This window comes from Symphalangus syndactylus, chromosome X, assembly GCF_028878055.3.
Source record: "Symphalangus syndactylus isolate Jambi chromosome X, NHGRI_mSymSyn1-v2.1_pri, whole genome shotgun sequence".
NCBI lineage: Eukaryota > Metazoa > Chordata > Mammalia > Primates > Hylobatidae > Symphalangus > Symphalangus syndactylus.
Window position 1 is genome coordinate 151,005,440 of NC_072447.2, and position 9,983 is coordinate 151,015,422.

Here is a 9,983-nt window from a genome sequence, read left to right on the forward strand (position 1 = left end):
TAAAATGTTTCTTAGAAGAAGTAGAGCTAGAACTAAGATGTGAAAGTATAGAGGACTCATTCAGTCTAACATGTTGGAGAGGCAGAGTTTCTAGGTAGGTAAAATATGGTGAGCAAATATGCAGAGGAATGCATATAGTCTGTCCGGGCAACAATAAGCAGACCAGTCTGGCTAGAGTGGAAGCTTTTTGGAGAGGATTAGTGAGTTACTGTGCTAGAAGCATAGGGTTTAGACCAGATCATGGAGTTCCTTGAGAGTCAGACTAAGATGCTTCAAAATCAGCTTGAATGCAGGCTTGGCATGATGGAGATACAATATTGAAAAGTCAACAACAACAACAAAAAACCCCACAAAACTACCATCCTGTTACTAAGCCATGTACCCATAGCACTGGACCTCCCTGAAAGGTGCACTGTAAAATTTTTGTGCAGAGCTGCCATATGGGTATCTGGCAAGGAGGGCTGGTAAAATGAGTGTTTCACTGGTTGTAGCTTCCATAGAGAGTATATTTACTAATGTGTAGTACTACTGTATACCAGGAGGAAACATAAAGAATCAGAGATGCTTAAAAAGCTAAAGATTAAGAGGATGGTCAGGTGGAAGACTGAGATGTGGAAGGCAATCATTTCAGCACTGGAGGATGGTAAAATTGCCCAGGAAGGAAGTCTAGAGCAAAAGTTCTTAACATTTTCTGCAGGGTCCTGGACTCCTTTGAAATTCAATTAAATTATGGCCCCTTTTACCCAAATGCATAAACAGATGTACACACAAATACAATTTGGCATAAACTTACCAAGGTTTCCTGGAACCCTCAGAAGCTTTTCCATTTCTTTCTAAGATTAGAAACCTTGCTTCTAAAGAGGAAAAAAAAAAAAAAGTGAAGGACAAAGCCTTGGAAGAGGAAGCAGTGAAGAAAAACAAGGAGCCCTCGGGTAAGAGGAGAAACCACATATTTCTTGTAAGATTGCCTGAGCCAAGGAAAAAGAGTTTCTAGAAGGAAATGTCAACATTACAATAGGTCATAGTTCAATGAGGAAGAGCATGTTGGGTCCAACCATGTTGAATCATGGTTGCTTGCAAAGGAGAATATTGAGTAGCATGCTGAGAATATGAATATAAACCCTAAGTTCAGGAGTAAGTAGACAATGAAGAAGTGGAGTTGGAAAGAAAGAGGATTATAAAAAGAGAGACAGTAGAAAAAATGAATAAGGTAGAGAGGAATTTTAGCATGAATGAGAAGAAAACCGAGGAAACTTGTGTCAGTAAATTAAGGTGTGAGATTGTCAACTGAGGAGGGTTTGTAGAGTTGGAAGCTTGATGAAATGTTGGAATTGGCTGTCATAAACATAGGGAGTCCAGAAGGGATGAAATCAAGATCTGCAATAGGTATTTGATATATTACTAATGATGAAATATATGAAGCTTTTGAGCTTACAATGTTTCTCTCTGCCATCGTTCCCCAAGGATTGGCCATTTATATCTGCCATGGTCAACTGCAAGGCTAAATTCTTGAGGCAAAATGCTGGGCATATATGCTTCAAGTCATAATCTTCTCATGTTACTGAAAAGCTGTTTTCTGTAAACAACTTTTCAAGAGTTGTTACTTCACCCATCAAATGAAATTTCTCCCGTGAAGAGGCAGTGTTACCTGTATAGATCCACTGGACAGGCAGCCATTGACAGTGAAATAAATTAAAAATTTCATTGAAATTACTGTACACACATGCATATGGGGAAGAATTTCATATTAAAATGTGAATGTAAATCATGAATATCAGATAGCCAATCAGCAAGAATTTGAAATATATAACAGTTATTGTCATACTACCCAGAGTAGTGATAGTCCAATTTGGAACATTTGAATAGAGGAAGATTTTAGTTTCCTCTGCTTCCTGGCAAAGGTCTAAAGGTCTTGAGAGGGAAGTTATATGGATGAAAAAGAATAAAGACTGATCCAGGGGAGCATGGCGAGGCACAAGCACATTTTGAAGGCAAAATATGTTGCTTGTGCCTGCCAAAATTGTGAATGGGTTTGTTAGATGAATTGAAATGTAACAACTATCTACACAGTAGGCAGTCCCAAAATCATCTGATTCACTTTTATCAGGTCTGATATATGGCACCCATTGAGATTACAGGTGTAACGCTTGGTACGAACAGTAGCTTGTCAGAGAGGGCAGTTTCCCCTTTCTCTTTTTGAACTGGTGATTGCAGGAAGGAAGTGTTGCTGTTTGGATAATGGCACTGAATCTAGCCTTAGTGATTAAGGCTTCTACCCATGGCAAAACTTACATTTAATTTTAATTCATAAATACTTAGATTTTTGTGCCTCCACATGAATTTTATCGACATTTGTCCACATTACAAAAATGCAACACCAGATGACACATTTTGGCACTGCATTTAATCTCCATTTGAAAGACAGAGAATTATAATGGGGAGTTGGCAGAGGTGTGTATCTGCATTTCTAGCTGGTTGTAGCATTTTACTTCTCTTTGAAGCTCTAAAAGTCATCACTTCTCGTAAGCTGCAAGAAAATGGCTGGACTCTCTGAGATGTCAATATTTTACCATTGTCAATTTATCCAGAAGCTGAGAACACACTAATCAGTCATCTATGGCATTCTTACAAAATAACCGAACTAGAGAGCTGTAAAATATAGGGTCACAGCCTACCAGCCACTCAGTTGTTATGAATAATGTGCAGGCAACATCATCTCCATTGAAAAACATTTTCTAAAAACCTAATTGCCCTTCTGGGGTTATTCTAAGAAGAAAAGGGCATAGAACCCAAGCTTTTGAAGAAGAGGACATGAACTCTGAACCCTCAGAGGTCACAAATGTCACACAGTGACAGTGGAACCCACCTATGGAGAGCAGGAGAAACATGCTCAGCCATGCATGACCGTCCAGTCAAGCATATGGCAAGAGCAATTTTCCCATTTGACATCTTCCCTCCTTTTGGGCATCTCACAATCAATCAACCGCTATTTTTGAGGGCCTACTATGTGCAGGGCCTTATGCTTGTATCTGTGGTGATCTACCAAACTGGCTGGATTCAGAAAGGACAGCACAGAGGCCTTTGCTATAACTTGTCCTCCTTTCACCAGGATTTCCAAGGTTTCTGAATATTCAAATATAGTTATGGGAGCAGGCTTAGTGTTTTCTTTAATTGAAATACAAACATATAAGGGAAGCAGAATCTTCTCATTAAAAATTGAATATTAATGTTAAAACATTTTGTGTAGAACTAAGTTTTATGTGGAGCAAATTTTTGTCCCGAGGGCAAACTCCATGATACAGAATTTGAAGAGGAAGTTGGGAACTAACTTATCTGTGCTTGAAAAGTGCAGCAGAATACCAATTATGAAGAATTAGCTGCTATCCCCCCCCAAAAAAAGGGACACACATTGTACTGCATTCTCATTCTGTTCTTTTCATTGACACGGGGAAAGGATACCACAACAGAAATGAAAAGGGAATGAGAGCCAAATTCATGGCTTGTGAATTTCAAATGCTGAGATCTAGAATGTCTAGGCATGCGACCAACCTGAATCAGCCTCCTCACCCACTCCCTTGGTATATACTCTCTGAGGGGCAATGTAGTATCATCATCAAAGTGTGACCATCACAGACAGGCTGTATGAGTGAAAATCCCAACTCCACCACATACTAGCTATGTGACCTTGGGAAAGGCCCTTAACTTCTTGGTGCCTCAGTTATTCCACCTGTAAAAATAGTGCCAAAAGTAGTACCTACCTCACTGGCACTATGCTTCCTGTACAGCCTGTATAACTATGAGCCAAATAAACCTCTTTTCTTCATAAATTAGGCAGCCTCAGGTATTCCTTTATAGCAACACAAATGGACTAACATGGGAAGGGTTGGATTACAGGAACTGTAGGAAGGTTCTAGGGTTTCAATAACAGATGTGACTTGTGCCACACTTTGCAGGTAGTGGACTAGGCAGTAGTGAGCCTCAAAGACATCTCTCTTGAACCCAACATGGCTGAGCAGCAATAGATTTGAAATGGATGAGGATATCCCTAGGTTGAAGATACAGAGGTAGCCTCTCAGCCTCTGTCAGTCCCAGAGCAGCAAGAAAGGGAGCTGGATGGTTTCCCATACACCAGAGATGGAGTCCAGGACTGAGAAAGCCAGCATGGGGAGACGGCCCACAGAGGAGAGTGAGAGTCAGAACAGTGACAACTTGTGTGGGTGTGCTATGGTTTGTATGTTTTTCACCTCCAAAACTCATGTTGAAATTTAATTGTCATTGAAACAGTATTATGAGGTAGGACCATTAAGAGGTTATTAGTCTATGATGGCTGCACACTCATGTATGGGATTAATGCTGTTATACAAGGGCAAGTTCCATTCCTTTTCTGTCTCTTCTTCTGCCTTCTACCATGTGAAGATGCAGAAAGAAGGACCTCACAAGATCAGATGTCAGCACCTTGACCTTTGACTTCCAAGCCTCCATAACTGTGAGAGAATATATTTCTGTTCTTTATAAATTACTCGGCCTCAGATATTCTGTTGTAACAAAACAAAACATACTAAGGCAGGATGCCAACATGAGAAGATGGAGCCTGCTGACGACCAGTACACTTGACCCTGGAACTCCAGAAGTAAGTGGAAACAGAGAGCCCCTGACCTGACTGAGATGGTATGTCTTCCATCTAGCAAAGTGGAGACTAGTAAAAAAGTAATTAAATTGATTTATCAAAAAAGAAGTCACAAATTTTACATACTTGTGTTTAAGGCCTGAGATTCACGCCAAGGACTCATGTTTAGTTTTGTTTTTTTTTTTTAATAGTCACAACTATACTATGCAGTAGTTAATATTATCCTCACTTTATAGATGGGGAATGTGAAGCTGAGGAAGACTAAGCAATTTATCTAAGGTCACAAGCCTAGCAAGTGACAGAGCTAGAATTCCAACCAGGTCTCTGGATCTAAAGGCCATGCCTGATCTTCCCACTCCTGCACCCTGCTTCTCAAGAGCTTGGAGGGACTATGCAAGTCTAGATCTCAATAAAGCAGGACTAAGATGGTCTCTATCAAATGATATAAAGCACACTTTATATCTTCTCCTGAACCTCCTTCTCTGCCCACAACTTGAACAGGTCCATTCCATGTTCGTGAAATGAATCTCCTAGCCAGGGCAAACACTTTAGCCTTGCCATACCTCCGTCTCACCTTTAACTTGTGCCTTCTTGAATCTATCTTCTACTGATAATTTTCCATATTAAACCACATAAAAATGATAGCTCTCCAATTAATTTAAAAGATCTAGGATTGAACTGAAGAAATATTAAGCTGATACACAGATTTAGAATCAAAAGAAATCCAGTTCCAATGTCAACCCTCATAATAAGAGACCATATGCTAAAATAAACCATAGGAGGTACAGTGCAAGTATTGGAGGGCATGACTACATTGGGTTTTTTTTTTTTTTTCTTGATAATAAAAAGGCACCTGGTAGAGAGCCAATATTGGAGTTAAATTTACCTTATTTTCATGAATCTTTATACAACTATCTAAGCCACAGAACTTAAATACTTTATAGAAGCACACATGAGGTGCTTTTATTTGTAAAAATCTCCCCTACTTATGCAAAGAATTTTGAATCTTATTTCCTTTCTATGTTTGGAATTCTGGCTAAGCTTATTTAAATCTTTACTGACTTACCTTTAAGCAGTATCTGATTTGAATGCTTCCATTGCCTAATGCTAATATTACATTTTTCTTGATGCTTTTGGTTTCGCCTTGCTCCTTAGTCGGGTATGTCATTTTTAGAAATAGATGATCATAGTCAACATAATGCAACAAGGGGTAAATATACACAGAGAAATGTTATTTTGCATTTTCTATAGATGATAAGACTATCCCAGGTATGCATGCACAGGACTAAGCAGGCATAATTTTCACCTTTTGAATATAGTATAATAGATTCAATGCCTGATTATCCATATGTACTGTTTTTTTGTGTGAATTGTTTGCATTAATTTTAATGCCTCTATCAGCTTCCCACAACTCCATGCAACATTCCTCCAAATCAACTTCCCCCGTTGACTGGAATTATTTACATTTTCATTTGCTGAAAATACTGACTTATAAAACACAATTAGGAAAGTAGGATTAATTCAAAGACAAAGTATTCTAAGCTAAGATAGAGAACACATCCAAAGCCAAACAGAAATGACTTTGGGTTTTTTGGACTTCTTGAGTTATCTGTACTACAATGCCCCTCTCTTTTATGGGTCATTGAGAGTTGGCTGTAATTTCCATTTGGTGTTAAATCATGAACGTATGAGTAGATATAAGCCAAGAAGCATGTACATCATCCATATGGAGCTGTTACAGAAAATACCCTGCTGATGCTGAAAGAGTGAAAATAAGAAGCCAATCTTGCTGGAACAGTGAAAATAAACGTGAAGATTGTGAAGATAAAAGACCAGAGTATAGAAAAGTTGACCTTACTTTTCTTATTTTTTTCTATGCTACTCATTGTTCTATTTTTCAAATAAAAATTGCTGTTGAATACAGAGATTTGCATAAAATTCATGAAAAGTTGCATGCTAGAGGGCAAAACAAGAGAGCTTTTCAGCATAAGTGCACATATTTATATCTCTCAGAATAATTAGTCATAGTGAACCAAGCAAACTATGTTTTTACCATGATGAACATTGCAAACCATTATTCAGTTATCTGTGAAAACTTCAAATGCCCTTTTCAAACACTTTTTAAAAATAGAATAGTGAATCTGTGTATTTGAGAAAAATACAGATAAGAAGATGCTATGTATTGTCCAAGTAACTTATTAAGTCTTAAAAGAATTTTCCTGGAGACTAAGCATCATATTTTGTAAAATTATACTGATTTAAAATGCAATAAGGTCATGTTTATCCTGGAGAAATTTGAAAACTGACATTGGTTTTAAACTTTGGTCAAATTTATTCTTGCTTTTTGACTGGGTCATTTTAGTAGTTCATTTAAAAATCATTCCAAGTACAGTATTTGTTGTATTATTAAGGAGAATAAAGAGGAAAATCAAACAGTGAAATCTTTTTTTTTTCTATTATGGTTTTATTTGACTTTACATGGCTACATGGCTGAAATATCAAGGTTGGATTATTTTTTGCATTATCTGTTTATCTTTCTTTTATAGATAAATAGTGTTAGGATTTTGCTGTTGGCAAATCACCTCTTGTTTTTGATCATGATACAAGTTAACTCTCTAGCTTATGTCCAGCTAGAAAAAAAAAAAGGAAACTAGCATAAGAATGGCAAATGCCGTGGCTCATGCCTGTAATTCCAGCACTTTGGGAGGCCCAGGTGGGTGCATCACGAGGTCAGGAGATCAAGACCATCCTGGCTAACACAGTGAAACCCTGTCTCTACTAAAAATACAAAAAAATTAGCCTGGTGTGGTGGTGGGCACCTGTAGTCCCAGCTACTCGGGAGGCTGAGGCAGGAGAATGGTGTGAACCCAGGAGGCGGAGCTTGCAGTGAGCCGAGATAGCGCCACTGCACTCCAGCCTGGGCGACAGAGCGAGACTCCATCTCAAAAAAAAAAAAAAAAAAAAAAGAATGGCAAATGCCTTATTTATTGACAGAAACAGTGGACCAAGACATTTGAAATCAGTTAATTCATCTGAAATAGTGGTCCCAGGTGGACCCAGATTTGAGACTTCAGTTCTATTTAGCACAACAGGGGTATAAACTAGTCAGAAATATATTATTTCAGAAACCTGAACCACAAAGTGGTCCAAGAAACAGCCTGCAAATGTGGAAAGAGCAATGGATGAAGACTCAGGAAACCTAAGGTCAAGTCCTACTACTTTCACTAAGAAACAGGGAGACTTTGGACAAGTCATTTCCCCTCTCTGAGCCTATGATTCTCATCTGCAAAGTAAGAACAATAATATGTCTTCTGTTTTCTTGGGAGGATCAAATCAAAGTTTTGCAAACAATAAAATGCCAGAGCTTTGTACTGTATTCTCAGTATTGAGAAAAAGTTTTGCTATTCTCCTATAAGAATGAAGGAACTATTGGTTGTTTATCTTTATGTCATGTGTAATATATAATTTGTTGTTGTTTAATAACTATATAATGTTCCTATTCCACTAGGATGCCAGCTGGTATAGTTTACACTGAAGTCAAAACAGATAAATACGGAGATGAATCATATCAGAAGGAATAGTGGAAGCATTCATAAGCGTTATATGTTAATGGTTATGCCCAAATCAATTTCCATACCCAATATTTCCATTAGGAATTTATGAAAAGTGGTTTGATTTCTTTGAGCTTCTAAATTCTATTTCAATGCCTTGTTCCCTAATCCTAATTCCCTAATTTTGAAAGCCTATAAGCCATCAACAGTTTTTACAATTCATTGACTAGAATATGCAGAGGGCACTCTGGGTATTCTCAAGTGGTGGCACTCAAAAAGGAACCAGGTCATTTTCTGTACTCATTTTTTTTTTTCAGTGACACAATGTTGCAGTGACATTATCAGTCTCTTAATCACTCAGGTCAGACAGTGTCACCATCTCTAAGCACTGAGCAAGCAACAGAGCACTATAGTTACATAAGCTGTGCCTTGCTTGCATACTCCCTACACTTCTGCTGAGTACCCCACACCATCTTTCCAAATACTCACACAAGTAGGGCTTTGTACCCCTTCCTTAAGCCAGAGGGCGTAAGTACAACAGAATGGTCAGAATGAGAAAAACTTCGAACTCCATATTTTGGTTATAGTAAGTAGTCTTAAAGTGTCAGTGACAATTATTGTCATTGAGAAGGCATTGGACTACAAGTATTCTTGGATGTCTTTCCTAGAACTGCTAGTGGCACCACTTAACTATTTTGGAACCACTGGCATACACATTGTTGGCTGGAAAATTCAACAGCCATTTCCAACTCTCTTCTCCCTGCTTCCTACAGATGTTGGAAGGCTAGGTACTTATAGCTAGGTTTGGCCAGAATTTGTTTGAGACTTGGGGAAATTATTGTGGTTTCCTGATAACAAAGCACATGTGTCTTCTCCTTTGCATTCTTCCTGCTAAATTGAAGACATAATGTCTGAAGATATAGCAGCCTTCATGTGACCATAAGGTTTTAAAACCTCACCACACACACACGCACACACACACACACACACACAAACCCAAAGGCCAAAACTTTGAGTGTAGCAGAATAAAGAGATGGAAAGAGCCTGAATTCTTGAGGACACTGTTAAGCTGTTTGCTCAACGATGAGACTGCCTTACTTCATACTTAACAGTGAATATCCTCATAGATTCAAACTATACTCATCATCAGGTATTAGTTATTTTCAACCTAAAGCTTTCCTAATGAATATAAAAAGTATTCATAGGGAATACTGACAGTTTTAGAAAGGTGAATAACATTTTTCCTTAGAAATGCCCATGTCATCCATCACTTAGATTGCAAAAGCAAAAGATTAATAAAGTATATATGAAGGAGGAGCCTGACAGTAGAACTTTTTTATTAGACATCATTTTCATATCTTAAATTTTGAATTGTCCATTGCTAGTGGGTAGTCCTCTCACCTCAAATTTAAATTCTTATCTTTTAATCTCTATTGAATTATAGCAATATTTTTGTTATTTTCTACCCTCCATAAAAGGGAGTAAAGTTAGTATCTACAATGTTGGGATAAAAGGCATCTTTAAATCTCTTAAAAAAAACATAAACAGACATCAAGTAGTAATTGTAGTACAGCAGCCTGCAACCTGCCTGCTAATGTAGCCTACAAAAATGACAAGGAAAAAAATGAATCAATATAAAAACCATGCCCTTATCATAGCTTAAGGACAGAGAATGCCCAAACTTCAAAGTAACTGTGAGTGAAAAGATAAAATTCACCTATTCCCAGAGTTTCATCTCTCGTGGTCCTGGCCCATGTCTGTCCTAATGTAAGTCTCTGTGGCCAGCAAAGGCAGACTGTAAACAA